The sequence below is a fragment of the Vulpes lagopus genome, chromosome X, assembly GCF_018345385.1.
Source record: "Vulpes lagopus strain Blue_001 chromosome X, ASM1834538v1, whole genome shotgun sequence".
NCBI lineage: Eukaryota > Metazoa > Chordata > Mammalia > Carnivora > Canidae > Vulpes > Vulpes lagopus.
Genome location: NC_054848.1, coordinates 1300461 through 1316565, shown reverse-complemented (window position 1 = coordinate 1316565; position 16105 = coordinate 1300461). Strand labels below are relative to the sequence as shown.

The following is a 16105-nucleotide window of genomic DNA, read 5'->3' as shown; positions in this document are numbered from 1 at the left end:
CTTTGCCTTCCAACCAACGAACAGCTGGAGGCTGGCAATGCTCGTGTGCAGAGGGAGAAGCTGGAGCTCCTTGAAAATGCACCGTATTGGCACGCCTGCCTCTGGCTCAGGGCATGACCCCGGGGCCCTGGGATCGAGTCCCGCATCGGGGTCCCCGCGCGAAGCCTGCTTCTCCCTCTGCCTGTGTCTCTGCCTCTCTCTCTGGCTCTCTCAGGGATAAATAGATAAAATCCTAAAAAAAAAATGCACAGTATTGAGGCACACACTTCATGGTGATACCAGCAGTCCACTGGACATGCCATATATATGGAATCGAATGGGACACGCATACATATGTATGTATATGGGATGCATATATATATGAATATGTAAATATTCACTAGAGATGCATATACATATGGGATCTATATGGGAGATGCATATGTACATACAGGATCTATATGGGAGATGCACATATATATACATACGGGGTCTATATGGGAGATGCATATATATATACACATACGGGATGTACATGGGAGATGCATATGTACAAACGGGATCTATATGGGAGATGCATATGTGTACGGGGTCTATATGGGAGATGCATATATATATATATATAGAGAGAGAGACAGAGAGAGAGATGGGACTGAAAGCCCCCTGACTACACGTCCTGCAGCTGGCTCATTTGTCTAGAAGGATCCTTCCTGCCCTCCCGTTTCGGCCCGCCTCCCTTTCCACAGCCTGCAGAGCCAAACACAAGCCCTTGGATCCGCCCTCCCGGCTGCTGCCTGTCGCCCATGTGGGGCTCCCCGTTTGCCCCCGGCAGGGAGGGGGGTGCCCTGCTTCCTAGGCCATCCTGGGGGGACAGCCCTGCCTGGGGTGCAAGCATCGGCCAGCTGGATAGGCACGGAGCCGGCAGGGCCGCTCTGGAGGCCACTCCTGACGAACGTGTCCCCACGCTGGACCCATGCAGCCCCCCAGTACCAGCTGTGGGCTCAGGGGGAGACCGTGTCCACCTGGGCCACGTGATGTCTTCCTTCTGCGAGGCTCTCAACGTCACACATGGTGGCTGTACCTACAGGGAGTCGGGCTCACGCACAGAGTGTGCACCCCGGCTCCTTCTACCTCCCCGGGGACCCGGGGATGGGGTCCACGCCTGCATTTCTGCGGGGCTCTCTGACTGCTGCTCAGCAGGTGCACGTGACAACTGCTCTTGCACATGGTGGACCTGCCAGCCGCTGCTCCCTGGTGTCGGGGGTGGTGGAGACAGGACCCAGAGCATGCTGGGCCTGAACTCCGTGCCCTCCGGCACCAGGGTTGATGTGCTGCTTGTCTGGCACCGAGTCCTCCCCTAGGCCCCACATCCTGCACCCCCAATGCGCCACATCCGCATCCAGGACAGTGAGGCTTAAGGCCGCGGGCTGGGTGGGTGGGTACCCCCTGCTTTTCCTACGACTTCTGCATAAGCCTTTGTGGGGGGGGGGGTGTCCCTCAGCATGTTCTGTTGACTCGTGGTCCTGGGAGCGGGCCCACCAGGCATCAGCCCTACATGCAGCCCAGCCTGCAGGACAGGTGTGAGTGTGAGTGTGAGTGTGTGAGTGTGAGTGTGAGAAGGAGCTGGGGGCAAGGTCCCTGCTCTCCTGTCCATGGCCCAGGACGGGAGCCACCTGCGACTGTGGGGAGGGGGCTTCCTATGGAGCCTCAGAAGGCTGCGCCCCCCCCTCCACATCCCGCGCTGGGGTCTTCATCTGTCCATCACAGCACAGGGCGCCCCCTCCCCCTCCCCCCGGCTCCTGACACCCTCTGCTCTCCAGCCGCATCGCCAAGCAGCTGGTTGGACGCAGTCCCGCAGCCCCCTCCCCAGGAAGAAGAAGGAAGGGGGCGCCTTCCCCGCAGCCCCCCTCCAACCTCGCCATTCGTCTGAGCCTGAGCGCAGCGCAGCGTGCCAGCGGCGGCGGCAGGGGAGGGGGCTCCGGAAAAGGGCCAGAAGGGGACCCCCGGGAGGGGTGGGTGGCGCGCAGAGACGGACGCGGGGGGCCCCCTGCAGCCTGCCATGCGCCCCCCGGGGCGGCCTGGGGCGCAGGGGTCGCGCGCAGGAGCCCCGCATCCGCAGCGCTCCACCCCCGCCTTGCGCTCGCCCCCGCGCCCCCCGCCGCCCGCGGTCGGCCGCGCGCTGCGCCCCGCGGGGCCGGGCTTCCACCTGTCACCGCGCGCCCGCCGCCTCGCCGCCGCCCAAGTTCGCGGGGACTTGTCGGGCGCGCCGCCTCCCGCTCCCCGCCCGCGCCCGCGTCCTCGCCCATGGCCGCCGCCCCCGCCCGCCCGCCGCCCGCGCCCCCCGCGCCGCCCGCCCAGCCCCGCGGCCGCCGGGCCCGGTGAGCCAGCAGCGCGGCCGAGCGCGGGCGCCCGTCCCCGGCACGGAGCACTGCGGATGCGGCGCGGGGCCGGCGCGGGGCTCCGGGCGCGCTCGGGGGTCGTGAGCGCCGCGCCCCGCGCCCCCGCGCGCCCCCCGCCCGCCCGCGCGCCCCGCCGGGGCCATGCAGTCGCTCATCTCGCCGGTGACCAAGGCGATCCTGGTGGCTCTGTTCATCTTCGCCATCCTGCTCATCCTCTACGTGATCCTCTGGTACATCTGCCGCGATGTGGACTGCGACCACGGCATCTGAGCCCCGCGGCGCCCGGGCCCCGCCGCGCTGAGGGCGCCCCGCCCCGAGGGCCGCCGCCGCGCCGGGCATGGGGGCCGCGCGCCCCCCGCCCCGGGCCCCGCCGCGCGCCCGCCGCCGCCTGCAGCTCCGCCACCACCGCCACCGCCACCTCCAGCGCCGCCGCCGGGCCGTGACCTTCAGGATCGGAGCGCGGAGAGCCGGTGAGTGCGCGCGGGCGGGGAGCCGCAACTTCGCCGGGGCGCCGGGCGCGCTGCGGGACCGGCCCCGGGTGGGCGCTGCGCCCCGACTCCCTCCCGGGCAGGTGCCGCCCGCGCCTGGGGTCCGAGGGCGCACGGGCGCTCCAGCCGCGGGGCCACACCTGCGCCGCGCGCGCTGCCCGGTGCCGGGGCCTCGCCCGAGGGCGCGGGGACCCGGGCGCTCAGTTTCCCCCCCACCCCGGGCAGCCCTGCGCGGCGAGAGCTGCAATTGCAAACAACACTGCACAGATCGGTGGGGAGGTGGGTGCGCCCCACCGAGGAGGCCCCCACGAGGGGGGTGCACAGCTCAGGAAGGGGGCTTGCTTTGGAGTCCCCGCACCCCTGCCTCCCCCCCCCCCACACACACACGACAGACACCAATGGGACCAACGCGAGCTTCGCCCTCCACCAAGCGCGCCCGAGCAAGTTTGTGACTTAAATAAATAGCTTGTTAGCTAGAGAGAGAGAGAAAAAAGAAAAAAAAATGCCTCCCTTGGAAGGCGGGTGTGCACAGAGGACCTGCGAGGAAAAACAGCGCGTTTAAACCGGCTGCCGATGCAGGCGTCTGCAGAGACTGGGGTGCCTTCCCCGGGAATCAGGGCGAGCAGGGGGTGTGGGTCCCCCTCTCCTGCACGGGCTGCCTGCACCCCACACGCGCCGGGGAGGGGGACCTTGCAAAGCCTGCCGTGTGCCACGCATTCCCCTCATGCTTTTTCCTCTCCACCACTTCCAGCCGCTTGAGGGTTAAGGAGAGCGGAAAAACGCAGAGACTCCTTGTCCCCGGGAACCTTGCGAAGCCCAAAGCGGGGACCAGACTGTCTGATGCGGCGTGTGTGGGGCGGGTAGGATTGGGGCTGGCGCCAGTGTGGTGGTGTTTCTCCTGTAGTTACCGCGGGTGTGGAGACGCTGAGTGATTTTGCAACACGGGAGGGCTTGTTTCCAGGATCCAGTGCGGGAGGACGCCGGGGAGGAGGAGGAGGAAGAGGCTGGAAGGCCCATTTCCAACATGAGGAAAGGGATTCGAGAAAGCACAGAAAGGTTTGCAGAGCCCCCTGCGCACACACCCCTAACGCTGCCACGGGTGCAAATGCATTATTCGGGGATTCAGGGGAGCTGCCCAGATAGAGCTCCTCTGAGATACAGGGTGCACGTCTACAAGGCCGTGCCCCGAACCCAAAATCTCCCCAGGGACCCCACGCACACCACACACACACACACCCCTCCAGCTCCACTCTCCAAACACCAACTCAGTCCCAAGCAGCGCCGTGGAAATGCTGCACAGACATCTGTGAGAGGTTTGGGAGGCAGCCCCGTGCCCCAGGCACCAGGTGAGATTAGGCAGCAAGCGGAGCGTAAAGGCTGGAGGACCACCTCCCAGAACGCGGGGGCCTTGGAATGGCTCCCGCAGAGGAGGAAAGGCCACCGGAGCTCCACGCGTCTGCATCCCACGCACAGCACGTGAATCGAGATCCAAAATTATACCCAACACACACACACACACATGCACACAGACACACACCCTGTGGGCCAGTCAGTCGGGGAAAGCAAGGCGACCAACACGACATGGCGTGGGTCTCGGGTGAGCCTCCCCGAGAGGAAATTGTGGTGTGTGTGTGTGTGTGTGTGTGTGTGGTGCAGGGGGAGCTGGGTCACTCCCAGGGCACGTCTCGGAGGGACGAGGAAACACAGTTACAATGAAAATAGTCAAAAATTATATAAGTGGCAGCCTCCAGGATTTTTCCATGTGGCCGGGTGGTCGGTCCATGCGGCGAATGATGCGACGCCTGCTGCACACGCAGGACTTGACACTCTGCTGACATCCGGTGACTCCTGAGGTCCGTGCACCCTGCTCCTCCCCGGGAGGGTTTTGCTCACACGCCATGTCCATCGCAACAGAGTCGCGTTGATTCGGTTTCCCGGAGAACGCGTCCCCGTCCACGAGGGGCTCCCCGGCCGCACAGGGGGCGCCGTGAACGACTATTGAGCAAAATGTCCTCACGTGAGAGTCATGAGGACATGTGCTGACAGGGTCATCACTGCCTGAGAACACAGCACAATTCAAATGGCAGAGGCACACGTGGTACCGGAGGCTCCTGCTACAGGAACGGGAGTCCCCACCCTACACGGACCCCCGAGGAGCCCGGGATGTGACTGGAGCCCTGCAGGCCAAAGGGATCAGAATAATTCACATTCCACAGAGCCCCTCTGGGGTCTGCAAACGCCCTTTGCAGGGGGTGGCCCTCTGGGTCTATGTCACCGTCCTGGGAAGAGGCCACCGTGTTGCAAACATCCCCGTCTCGGCTCCGGAAGCCAAGGCAGGTGGAGGCGGTTTCCTGGCCAAGGTCACACGGCTGGGAAGTGCAGGGTCATCCCCGGTCAATGGCGGATTTGCACCCGGAGCTCCCGGGCCGGACGGGGCGCATTTCTTTCACACGTCAGCCCTCTGTCTGCTTCTGTGAAATTAGTGCCCGGTTCCCCGTCGCGTCCGTCAGGGCTCATTCGGATCCACCGGCCCCCCGGTGAGCCTCTAGATCGTGCTGACCCTGTGGGTTATCTCGTGCCTAAGAAACAAAAACACAAGGAAATTTCATTTGTTTCAAAAAACACTTAACATCCCTTAAAAATCCATCTTGGGTCCCGTAACATAAAGCCCGAATCCACGCAGAAGGATGATCCGGGAAAAGCCTAAACAGCGTGTCGAGACAGAAATATCTGTACAATCTCTCACCTTCCTCATTTTCTAACGGGCAAGCAGACACACAGTGGCTTGCACCACTGCCAAAGAAATAAAATCATAACCAAAAAAAGGAAAAAAACCCTAAAATACAACGCCCGGTTTCCCATAAATAACCACGATCCCTCATATTTCAGAGCGAGGCCCTCGCGTACAGGACGTGAGGCGGGAAGGGTGTGCTTCCCACGGCGGCCTGCTGTCCTCACGGCAACCGGGGTACACTCGTGATCCCGCGGACACGGGGCGGGAACGTGCGGCCACACCACGAGGTTATGTAACTTGCCCGGGATCACCAGAAAATCGGCGATCGTGTCCGGGCCGCTGAGTGCACGCTCGCACGGCCGTGTGCAAGGGGTGTGGACGTGCGGTGTGGACGTGCGGTGTGGACGAGGGTGTGTAAACAAAATCTCACCTCCGGGGCCTCTCCCCAGAGTTTTACATTGTGTTTCTGTTGTCGCTGCCTATTGGGTTTAGCAACAATGTTTCTCTGTTAAGTGTCTTTTTTTTTTAATGGGATACAAACAAGCACTTAGGATATATTTCTAAGTGTGCACGCCCGGGCCTCAGTGGGAAAAAATAACCAACGTTGCACCGATTCCTTCATTAATATGGATAACCAGCATAGGAATGGGGGGGAAAGATGGAATTCAGGAGGGTGGCCCCAATTTGGAAGCTGATTATTCACGTTTAACAGTAATATTTCTCTTGTAACTTTTTATTTACGGGTGACAAAGTACGATGTATCTCTAAGTAGTGCACACGCAGGTTTTGCTGGAGGAAATAGACAAGTTTGCACCCATTTCTTCATTAAGATTATTAACCAGCATACAAATGGGGGGAAAAGAGAATGAATTCAATAGTGCGGCCACGTTTTGTAAGCTGCTTATTTGGGTTTAACAATAATATTTCTGTTTTAAGTTTTTTTTTTTTTATTGGATGACACAATAACCACTCACTATATATTTCTAAGTAGTGACATAGGTTTCGGTGGGAAAAAATAAACAACTTTTCACCCATTTTTTTTTATTAATATTGATAACCAACATACAATTGGGAGAAAAAAGAATGAATTCAGGAGTACAGCCAGGATTTGGGAGCTGCTTATTTGCGTTTAGCAATATTTTTCTATTAAGTTTTTTTTTTCTTTATGGATCACAAAGTAACTACTTGCTATATATTTCCAAGAAGTGCACACTCAGGTCTCAGTGGGAAGAAATATACAACTTTGCACCCATTTCTTCATTAATATTGATAACCAGCATACGAATGGGGAGAAAAAGAATGAATTCAGGAGTGTGGCCACGTTTTGTAAGCTGCTTATTTGGGTTTAGCAATAACATTTCTCTTTTAAGTTTTTTTTTTTTTTGTAGATGACAAAATACTGTACATTTCTAAGCAGTGCAGACATGGGTTTCAGTGGAAAAAAAATAAACAACTTTTTACCCATTTCTTTGTTAATATTGATAACCAACGTACAAACGGGGGGGAAAAGAATGAATTCAGGAGTGCGGCCAGGATTTGGAAGCTGCTTATTCAGGTTTAGCAATAATATTTATCTTTTAAGTTTTTTTAATGGGTAACAAAACAACTACTTACTACGTATTTGTCAGTAGTCCCCACCAGGTCTCAGTGGCAAAAAATATACAGGTTTTCACCCGTTTCTTCATTAATATTGATAACCAGCCTACGAATGGGGAAAAAAAGAACGAATTCAGGAGCGCAGCCAGGATCTGGAAGCTGCTCGTTCGGGTTCAGCAATAATATTTGTCTTTTAAATTTTTTTGTGGATGACAAAATAACTGCTTACTATATTTCTAAGTAGTGCACGTCCAGGTCTCAGTGGGAAGAAACACACAACTTTGCACCCATTTCTCCATTAATATTGATCCAGGCTGGGGTTATTGTGCAGTTGCTAAACCCGAATCTCATTGCTAAAACTGATAACAAATAGGAAAAAAAAAAAAAAAGGCAATGAATTCAAGAGTGTAGCCACGTTTGGGAACCTGGCGGTCCTGGTCCTGGTGCCAGGGGAAAAAAAATTGTTTTAGAGCAATGTTGTCTTAATGCTTTATGTTTTTGGAACTGAGAATGGGTTTATGAGCGCTGAGTGGATGAACTTTGGATCCTGTGTCATTGATGGACCGTTCCCGGGACACCTGTCGTGTGGCTCCTGCGGCCTTGCTGCCCTGGAGGGTCTGCAACCGGGCAAAGAGGGGCGTCCTGTGACCCGCCACTTCTTGGGAAGGATCATGAATAGGAAGGAATAGATTCCATGCGCTTGTGGAGATCAGAGGAAGGGAAGCAGGACACTGGGAATGCAAGAGGGGGCGTGCGTGACGCCAGCAGAGCGGCTGGCTGTCCGTCGGCGGAGAGAACGTCCTCAGTGTTATCATTCCAAGGACGGGCCCAGGCTGCCCCACACGTGGCCAGGCGGGGCTCGCTTGGGGGGCCGTTGGCTGGGCCGTCACCCGGGGCAGGGGGCGCTCGGGGGCGAACAAGAGAGCGTGCATCCCAGCGCTTAGTCCCCGAAGCCCATCCCGGGTGCACGTCCCCGAGACACAGGACTCCTTGGCAGAAGCGAACGTTTTAGCATTCAACAGAAGTGACGCTGGGCGATTAAGAACACCCAGGACGTCTGATCTTTGCTTCCAAACCTCTTTTGAGTTAAAAAGAGGAGAAAGAAAAAGGAATGTCACACGGTCGGGGGAGGTGGACAGCTCTCACTCGTGTCTTCTCGCGCCGAGCACTGCGGCCCAGATGCTCACGTTTCGGGGGGCTGGGTTGCAAGTGCCTCTTAGAAAGTGGGGGGCGGGAGGGTGATGGCCAGCACGAAGGTGCGGGCCGAGGGGGGCAGCCAGCCCAGATGGGTCGTGTGGGTCACGCGGAGCTGCAAGGGGAACGTGCGACAGCGTGTGGACGTGTGTGTGAACGTGGAAGGGCGCCGTCGGGCACGGGAGGCGGGAGGTGCCAGGGAGCCCGCGGCTGCCCATCTTCCCCATCCCCGGGGCCCCGGCGGCGGGAGCGGGAATCCGTCAACACTTGCAACGAGCAAAACCGTCCCGTGCAACGAGACACACGCCTGGAGAGGACTTGCAGACAGGGGGTCCGTCCGTCCCCCACGGGGACTCGCCGGCGCCCGTGCTCCCCGTCTCTGCAACGTGCGGTGGCATCTTTCAAGCCACGCCAGCCCTGCTGTGAGGCCCCCACGTGCGCGCGGTGCCTTCCGGGCGGACGCCAGGAGCTTTGGAAAAACCTCAGCCTCGTTGGTCGGAGCCAAGTCCGGGAGGGGAAGGAGTTTGCGAGCCAATTTAATAAATGTGGCTTTTAAGCTCAAAATACTGTGAGCGTAAGGGGAGGGCTGGGCAGGGCGGGGAGGCCGTTCCAAAAGGCTTCCAAAAATACCGGGCTGCTTTGAATCCGCGGGCGGCCCCGGAGGGAAAGGTCAGCCACACTTGTGCCGGGCCGGTTGTTCCCTACATTCTCTCCATTCACACTTTCCCTCCGAGTGGGGACTGGGAGCGAGCGCGGCGGCGGGCTGGGCGCCTCCCGTGGCCTGGACTGTTGGCCGCGACTCTCACGCGAGCCCTGCGGTGAGCCGTCAGCTGTTTGTCCCCGCGCGGGTAGGAGCGCCGCGATGGGAGCCGTGACCTCAGAGACCCGAGGGCCTGCGGCCAGGGGCCCCCCTGTGTGTCACCCACCCTCGGGCCAGACTCAACCTGGCGTTCCGTGCGCCTGCGCCCGCATGGGACCTGCTGCGCGGCGATGGGCCTGAGCCCGGAGGCGATCGTGGAGCATCACCCCCAGAAGACGTGCACCGACGCTGCCCTGAGTGCCCCTGCCCCACGGAGCGAGTCTCAACAGGATGACAGCGTCGGGAAACTCAGCCGCCGTCGACAGTCAAGCAGAAAACTTCGGAGACAACAAGCACGACAGGAAAAATCAAGTGCGTCGTAGCGCGGGTAAGATGGGGGAGGCACACGGGCGGACGCGTGGCGCTGAGTCCTTCCCCGTGCAGGTGTTTAGAGGGCGCTGTGCAGTGTAGACTTTTGCTGCGCGGAACAGGGTGGTAACAAAGTGACACAGAGTGGTCACTAACTGGCGCCGTGGTAACAAACCGGCACAAAATGGCAACAAATCGGCACACAAGCTTCCGTCTGAGAACTCGGAGACACGCCCTGAGCACGCTGGGGGATTTGTGTTTGCTCGTGTGCGGTTCATCTGCGAGAAATACCGTGTGGGCCCACACAGCCGCACGCAGGTGGACTGAGCAAAACCGGCACGTGCGCATGCACCTGTCTCATTGTGATTTCTGTCCACCGGGACCGCCTGCCCTTCCCGGTTGCAGGTAGGAGCTGCACACCCTCGGGATGTCCAAGCCCACGAACGGACGTGTCCGGGTACACGGCCACGTGCATTCTAGTGTGTGCCCGTCTCTTAACGCACCGAGTACTTGCAAATCCGCGCTCATCCTTTGCTGAGATTCCTATTTCGTCCCCCGCCCCCGACCATGCATCAGTGACACATTTCTCCAGTATCATGACCCTAATGCCATGTCCCAGTAAACTATTTGGTCATTATTGCGGATTTGCGTGGCACCGTGATTTCAAGAAACACACACATCGCTTTCCTGCAGAACTGACCGACCCTACACACTTTCCTTGGTGTTGATTTATTTTGTTTTAATTTTCTGCTTCTTTTTTTTTTTTTTTCTTTTTTCTTTAGGCAGAGCCCCGGATCCTAATGCTCCGGAGAAGCTCACATGTCACTGTGCAAAACAGGAATTAGCGGTTTGAGGTTTTCCTCTGTCCGGGGGTTCTTTCTCTTTTTGTCATATCGTTGCGTTTCTAGGGTGCAGAGCCATGAGGAGGGGCTGTCTTATACCAAAGGAATTATATTTAGGAAATAATTATTCTTCTCCTGGAATAAAAAAGTCCCCTAGGCCGCGTCTCCAGCACTCGGGGTTTTATTTAGTCCAGCGTGCTATAAAGAGAAGCTGCTTCCTCTCCGAGCCGGGTGACCTGTTTTGAAGCCTACATTTCCCCACTCCTGGCGGCATCCCCAGTGGAGGGAACTTCAGCCAACCGCGTCTCTGTCTCCGAACAAAGCAAAAACGAGGGAGGTCCAGATACTAACCTAGAAATCATCTGGGGTGCCCCGTTTAGTCATTAGTCGCATTCCGGAGCGATGGCTTGTCTGTGGATCCCAGGTAGCGGGCTCACCGAGGAAGGCGGGGCGGGGCCGGCCTTTGACCAAAGCTTCATTTTGTGAGGGATCAGCCGTCGTCTTCACCCAGGGCCACCGTGTGTGCGTGTGTGTGCCTGTGTGTGCGCATGTCTTGTACCCTGTTGTTCGCGTGTTTGGACAAAGACAAAACAAAACCCGTGTGCACATCGGAGGGATGGCAGCGCGTGAACCGTGCTTATCTCCTTGGTCGGACGGTTATCTGAGGCCTCTGGGTCCCTATGCAATACTGCACTGAGATAATTTATCAAGAAATCAACGAAGCACCCAGTTTGGAGGAAACGGTAGAACTGGGAATTAGGCAGTGGGGCCCCTGCTCCAGTGTTTGGCTCAGTGGAATCCGTGTCTCGTCGCTGCTGCGGTCCGTGGCTTCCAGACTGGAATCGGCACACCCGGGGGGGGGGGCGGGTGGTGAGGGGGCTGAGAGGAGCCCCCTGCCCGTACGCAACTCACATGTTCTCAGGAGGAGGATCTTGCCCCAATTTGAGAGGCTGCCCCGATTCTGGGAGGTGCCGTTGAGACAAGGAGGTCAGAACGCAGCTGAGTTATAAAAAAAAAGCGGCGTGGAGCACATCCGGGCCGGCCGCGGGCCACTCTGCGGTTCCGACGGTCCGGGCAAGCCCGGCTCCCGCACCATCTGCATCCGCTTCCCGCGGTTGCCGTGGTGTCTTCTCCCAAGCGCACTCACCCTAAAACACCAGAAGTTTCTTCTCTGGCACTTCAGCAGGCCAGAACTGCAAAGGCGGGAATAAAGTCAGGGTGTGGGCAGCCGGGTCCCGTACGGAAGTTCTAGAAGAGGATCCTGCTTGCCTCTCGCGGCATTGGTTGTGTCATTTCCAGGTGGCGCCACCCTCCCACGGCCTTCTTCTGGGGTCAGCTGGGAGAGGACCAGCTATTGGCAGGGCTTCCTTGAGGGTCAGAGGAGAGGAATCCAACCAAGAACAGGACGGGTGAGAACTCTACACCTGCTCCGGCTGACACTGTAGCCTGCAGCCACGGCGGTACCAAGCACTTGGGGGTGGCTACACCCACCAAGCGCCCCGGGGTTTTAAATTGTGCTGAATTTCAATCGATTTCAGTGCCACTCCTCACGTGGCTTGCGGTCACCACCGAGGCCCCTCTCCTGGTCTTGTAGACACCGTCTCCTCCTCGTGTCCTCACGTGGTCGTCCCTCTGTGCATCTCTATGTCCTCATCCCCTCTTCTTATAAGGACCCCAGTCCTATCAGATTAGGATCTATCCCCTGTGACCTCATTTTGCCTTAACCCCCTCTTTAAAGGCCCCTATATCCCAACAGAGTCCCATTCTGAGGTCCTGGGGGTGAGGGCTTCAACATGTGACTTTTTGAGGGGGACACAATTCAGCCTATAGCAGTCACTTAAAACCTTTGCTGGCCTCCTTCCCTGTTCCAGGAGCCGCAATATCTGCCAGATGTGGCTCATATTCCCCGAGTGTAAATTCCCGGTTGGGGAGACGGCAAGGTTATTTGATAATAGCGGTACATTTTGATCCATGCTGGAACAGAAGTCTGGGCAGGCTGCCATGAAACACCTGGTAGACAGACCGCTCCGGCTCTGTGCTGCAGAAACATGGAGTTGGAACCCAAGTAGGGCCGGGGCGGGAAGTGGCGGCGAGGTTTCCCAGAGGACATGACCCTCGGTGGAGCCCTGAAGGGCAAAAAGCGGTCCTCCAGGGGGCCTTCCAGGTGGAGAGCGAGCGTGCACACGCACAGGGACGCGCACGCTGTGCCCCGGGTCGGGAGGCTCTGCAGGACAGTTTCTGCTCCACGCGTCGTGGTCCGGAAGCCAATGAATGAGACCTCATCGTCATGCCCCACTTGGGAGCCCCCAGGCGCTGGGTCCGGCTTGGTCCTACAGGTTCAGAACATCCCATCTGGGAAAAACTTTGTGCCACTTTCTGTCCAAAGTGGAGGGGCTCGGGGTCAATGGGCATGAGAGACGGGGGGGTGGGCAGCTGCCTGTCTGGCCAGGTGACCTCACAGAACGTTATCAACCACCTCGACACGTGGTTGTTCTCTACATGGGGTATTCCTGGCTGGGGCACGGTGGGTTTACACGTGCCCAGAGGATCTGCTTCTTTGATGGATGGTTGCTTTTTGGGGTGGGAACCCCAAAAAAGAGATTAGCAGGGACTAGGAGTGCCCCACTAGGCTACACGGAATGTCTCCTAAGGCTTCAGATGGCCCAGATGGCCAGATCTTGGTTCCACTTGGTCCAGCCATATGCAGAATGGAAACAATCCACGAACGGAAAATTTTATGTGTGAAGGCGCATGTCAAGCCCCGTCCTGCCTTTTTTGTGAAGGTAAATCCCAGGCTTCTATTTGGGTGTCCCTAGTTCTAACCTAGTGCCCTTGACCTGCCCCAGGACCCATCCAGGACGCCATATTTCATTAGTTGTCACGTCTCCTTAGGTTCCTCTTGGCTGTGATGCTTCTTCGACAATTTCTTGAGGAATTCCTCATATTCCTTGTTCTTTTTTTTTTAATTTTTATTTTTTTCATATTCCTTGTTCTTGATGACCTTCACAGCTTTGAGCAGGACTGATCAGGCTTTTTTTTTAAGGATGTCTTCTATGGGGATTTGTCTGAGGTTTGGGCCGTGAGCAGACTGGGGTGATTGGTCTCGGAGGGGAGGACCACAGAAATGAAATGCCATCCTGGGCACATTTTATCAAAGGTACCTACTGTCAGCATGACCTACCGCTGTGGGTATTGATCGTGATCATCTGGCTGAGGTTCTATTGGTCCAACTTCTCCTCCTCTTCCCATACCTTTTGGAAGGAAGTCACCGTGTACGGCCCACACTTAAGGGTTAGGAGTTTACCCTCTTGAGGGCGGAGGCCCTACGTCAGTTATTTGGAATTCTTCCGCACGGGACATTTGTCTCTTCTCCCTCATTTGTTGGTGTGATGCAATCATGTAGGTGCATCGGTATGGGCTCCTGTGGATATTTATTTTACCTGTTGGGTGACAACCCAATGGCATTTCGGTTTTTTTTTTAATTTTTTTTAATTTTTATTTATTTATGATAGTCACAGAGAGAGAGAGAGAGGGAGAGACACAGGCAGAGGGAGAAGCAGGCTCCATGCACCGGGAGCCCGACGTGGGATTTGATCCCGGGTCTCCAGGATCGCGCCCTGGGCCAAAGGCAGGCGCCAAACCGCTGCGCCACCCAGGGATCCCGGCATTTCGTTTTTATTCTCAAAGTGTCACAGTGTTGGCCATTGGGCATCTCTTTTGGGGTGGCTTCTGCGTCCCTTTTACACGTCCCCAAACATTTTGGGTTTTGAGCATCTCCTCACTTTCTAGGACCACAAGATGCTCCAGGCACATCCTTTGTCTTTCAAGCGTGAGCCCTGGAACTAGCCAGTTCTCCAGGGAGCCCCGGTTTCTTTCATTTGAGCTTGAGTTAGGAACCAAGATGTGGACACGGGGTGAAGTGGCTTCTCAGTAGCCGTGAAGACTGCTCACCTGTTTTTCCTCTTACACGTTTGTTTTCTTTCTTTCTCTTTCTGCCTGTTTAGGGCCCCTGAAGGGACGGAGAGCTCCGGTGGCTGTGGAGCCTTTGCTCACCTGTTCTCCAGGTACAAGTCAAGAGGGTATGAGAACATCTCCATCGTGGGCCACCGGCAGGCCAGGACTCCAATGGAGAGGGGTGGATCCCCGGAGGTCACTGCTCAGCCCTTTTCTGGAGACTGCCAGCCAGCATGCCATCCCAGCTGCGTTGTGGGGGTGAAGGGTGGGGTGACCACCAGTGAGGGTGAAGGCCACCCCCCTGTCACTCATCTTGCCAAGCCATTACCAGGCGGTCAGGACTCATGGGCAGTGTCTCCTCCGGGGCCATGTTGGCGTCTGTAACCTCCATACACCCCAGTGGTCCCATCCAGCCATCCCTGCCCGCCCGCCTGGCCCACTCTGTTGTGAAGTTCTCATCAGCCTTCCCCTTGTGCATAGTCGTAACTCACAGGGGCTCCAACGCCCGTAGGGCAGCCCATCGGAAGTGTCTCCTCTTATTCCCGGCTAGAGACGTCCCGAGGACAATCAGCTTCAGATTATACCATCGGTAAGGTAGGTGCAGCTGGGGCCTGACACACTTCATCTCAGAAGCAATCCATGCTGTAAAAAAAAAAAAAAAAAAAAAAAAAAAAAAAAAAAAAAAAAGTACACGAACCTCCCCCAGTGCTTTCTGGCCTCCTCCTGTGTGCGGAGCAAAAGCTCAAAGGAAGAGACACAAGGAACTCCCCGTCCCCCGTGTTGCCAAGATATCCCAGATATCTTTGTCAGTCTGTTGCAAGGAGAAGGAACCACGCTCTGGAAGAAACGAATGACCCCGTAAGACACAGACTGGAGATTTTGCACATGGACGAAGAAGAGAGTCGTGGAAAATTCTAGAAACACGCCTAGCGTTAGTTACATTTGGACTCTCTACAATGCATCAGGCACTTTCTAAATGGCATCGTGTGGCAAAAGTTGCATTGCCCTCCGTCTGGCAGCCACGAAGGACTTTGAGGTCGTTTTCCTCTGCTTGGTTGAAAACCCGAGGGAAACCGGATGACAACTCAGGTGGGCCCTGCCACGCGGGGCGTGTATGCGTCTCCGTGAATGTACTCGGCGGTGTGCAACCCGGCAACACCCACCCCCCCCATCCTGTCCGTATGCACCCTGGTGAGCATTTTATACACTCTCCTCTAACGCTACCATCGTTCTGTCTCGCAGGTGTGATGTATGGCGCCTCCGTGTCGTCCTGTCATAGCTTCCGCCTCCCCACGCGGAGGGAGGCCACAAAGACAAAGCTGAGACATTATGGCTATTCCAGAAAATAAAATATTTTTGAAACCGCACGGCGTAGGTACAGATCTTTGTGTCATTGTGGTAACGCAAGTGTGGCAACCGTGCCCGCCAGCACGGTAGCGCTTGGGACACGCAGAGAGAGGGTCCAGTGTCCCTGCAGACGGGCCGGGGCAGGAAGGCGTTGATCACATGAGGCTGGCATGGTCTAGTCTCTGCGCGCTTTGCAGAATGAGACACCTCCCGAGTGCTTCTGATAGGTGTGAAAGGGTGTTGTTTCTATTAAAACAACCAGGATGAACAAGCAACGGCAAACACTTGGTTTTGCATTTAACACCAGAGCTCTTCTGAGGTCATCTTCCTAAATGAGGTCAGGTTTCCCCCGTATCTCAGGAGGGTTCAGGAAGCCCCTCACCTCTGGTCCTACAGAACCGCGC

At 56.9% G+C, this 16105-nt stretch overlaps 1 long non-coding RNA gene across 1 annotated transcript; it reads left to right on the top strand.

The window, feature by feature from the left end:
- The first annotated feature begins 2438 nt into the window (after nt 1–2438).
- LOC121483143 lies at nt 2439–15721 on the top strand. The gene is made up of 2 exons (XR_005985698.1): nt 2439–2848; nt 14405–15721. It is a non-coding gene; the product is annotated as an uncharacterized LOC121483143 (long non-coding RNA).
- Nucleotides 15722–16105: the final 384 nt, after the last annotated feature.